Here is a 2573-nt window from a genome sequence, read left to right as displayed (position 1 = left end):
AAGAAGGCCTAAACTATAAAATAGAGAGACAACTGCACTTCTGCAGATTCCATCTCGTGGGTCCCTTTCTTCCTCTGGGAGAAGTCTTTTCTGTGTCCTTTAATAAACTTCCACTTTCCACTCTGACCTTGCCTCAGCGTGCTTCTCTGGTATTATACTTCAACATTGGCTAAGCAAGGACTTGTCACTGATCAACAGTGGTAACAATAGCAACATTACTACCATGCCCCACAGTGCTGTGGGCCAGAGTCCCAGTGGCCAACACCAGGTGTAGAGGTGACAGGGGACAGTCTGGTCCTCCATCTCCAGCTCTGGTGGCTGCACCCCATGACTTTGTCTCACCCTTTATCACCCTTGACTTTCATCCTTTCATCTATGTTAAGTGTCTCTCTACATTTTTACCTGATTTTTATGAGGCCATTGGGCTTGATTTTGGGCATGCCTGGTTAACACAGGATGATCTCTAATATTTAAATAACCATAATTTCCATTTGCAAAGGCACTTTTCCCATATAAGGTGTTTATAAAGCCTTCATGAAGTAGGACTTAATACCATGGCAACCACACTGAATCACAACCCACTCAAAACCAATACCCATGTGCATTCACACCCTCCATCCCTCCTCCCCCTGGATTTCCCTGCTCCACCCCTGCCCTCAGGAAGAAAGTCCCTTCCCTTCATGGTGTATCCATCCCACTGTGCACACTCAGGCTCACACAGGAGGACATTGCTCAGGATTGACTTGATGACCTCCTCTGTCACAATCATCATGCAGAAGGAAATACAGATCTGAAGTGGCCCTTACTCACCTGAGGATCAGCTGTCCCTCTGGAGGCCAGTTTTGGTCTCTACAGACATGTGGAACTTCCATGGTCGTGTGGCCCCCAGGCCTCAGGGAGGGTTGGCATGGCCCTGACTCAAACAGTATCCACCTGTGCTTTGCATCCTAACCCTTCAGCTCACAGTGGACAATAGAGTGGGTGAGAGTTGAAACTATGGTAGTGTCTCCCTTGGTCAAGTTATTGGGTTGTTTTGGAGCACCTTAAGAATGTATTTTCTGGGCATATCCTAGTTCAAGGGTTGGAGGACATTCTTTAATTATGAGTGCCATGGTCACTTTGGCTAAAGTAAATATCCTTTCACACGAAGCTTCTTTGCACACATCCATGGTTCCCAGGTCAGTGGCAGTGGGTCTGGGGCCGAGTCATGACACCCAACCCCAGTGAGGAGCCTGGGGGTGCTGCACAGAACTTCTGTGAGTGGGACACTCAGTGGGTCCCAACATCGTAGAGCAGGCCTAACAGTAATACTTACGTAGGGTCAGCCCTCTGTTCACTGGAATGTAACCTCCATTATAGGTATTGCTCTGAGTAACCAGAAAGATAAATGTGATGGCTAATCATGATGTACCCAACAAACTTTTTCAGTGACCAAGAACCCAGAGATACTGAGAGTCATCATGGCTAGCGAGAGTGGCCCATGGTCCTCTGCACCCCTCAACTGGATCCTAGAGGAGCAATACATATGCAGGAGAGCCCCTGTCCCCATCTCTGAGAGATGACTTACAGGCTGCTCATCACTCGTCTTAAAATGTTGCCTTTCAGATGCTCCAAGCAGCATGGGTCCCCAAATGACACAACTTGTGAACCAAAGAAAATGTCTTGGGCTGTTGTTGCTCTAACAAGACACCTGCTCTTGACTCACCCCGTGACAACTGGGGCTGGCCAGATATTACCAGATATTACTTCCCAAGGGACTCTGTGACCTCTTCTGTTGAATTTCCTCTCTGTGTGAGTTGCTGTGTGGAGAAGGGTTCTGTGGCTGTCCTACTGTAGGGGTGTAGGTCATTTTGGGATTGATTTCCATCCCTTAAAGATAGGATTCTATACCATCCCAACAAATAATGCATGTAAAGTTGTGATCACTGTCAGATAGAGAATGCAGGTGAGTCTTGTAAAAGCAAGGGATGGCCTGGTGCAGAAGGACACAGGAAGTTGTCCCCACTGAGGGGATTGCTCTTTAGCAGGTCTGAAGATGTCACCAGAAATGAGAAAGAAGGAGTGGCATGAGCCTGGAATGTAACTGGTGACTAGGGATTTTAATATACTCCCTGGTGTGTGTCAGGCTGGGTCTCCATCTGCTCAGTCCAAACCAACTGTGCCCCCAGAGGCCCCCAGAGGCCCAGAAGCAGAGGGGTAATCATCCTGGGTCTTACTCGGAGCATGGAACAGTCAGTGCTCAGCTTCCAGGTAGGTCATTTTCCTTGTCACTAAAGATCAGAGCTGGGAGACCCCAAGTTCTCTTCCAGCAGGTCAGGCTGCTGGTGTGGTTAGGTGAGTGAGGTGATGTTGGAGTAGACAAGAAATGAAATACTTGTTCTAAAATATTTTTTGAATGATAAAAAGTAAAAAGAGTATAGTGAGAGTCATTTATTGAAGGAATCAAATATAGTCATGGCCTTCAGAGAATTCAAAGATATTTTAATTTTTGAAAATGGACAGTTTTGTTAGACACAGAATGAAAATTAATAGACATATTGTTTTATATATGATTTTGTTTATGTTGATATATG

The sequence above is a fragment of the Marmota monax genome, unplaced genomic scaffold (assembly GCF_021218885.2).
Source record: "Marmota monax isolate L192 unplaced genomic scaffold, Marmota_monax_Labrador192_F-V1.1 WCK01_AAM20220418_F8-fsc00388, whole genome shotgun sequence".
NCBI classification, from domain to species: domain Eukaryota; kingdom Metazoa; phylum Chordata; class Mammalia; order Rodentia; family Sciuridae; genus Marmota; species Marmota monax.
This window is presented reverse-complemented; position numbering follows the sequence as displayed.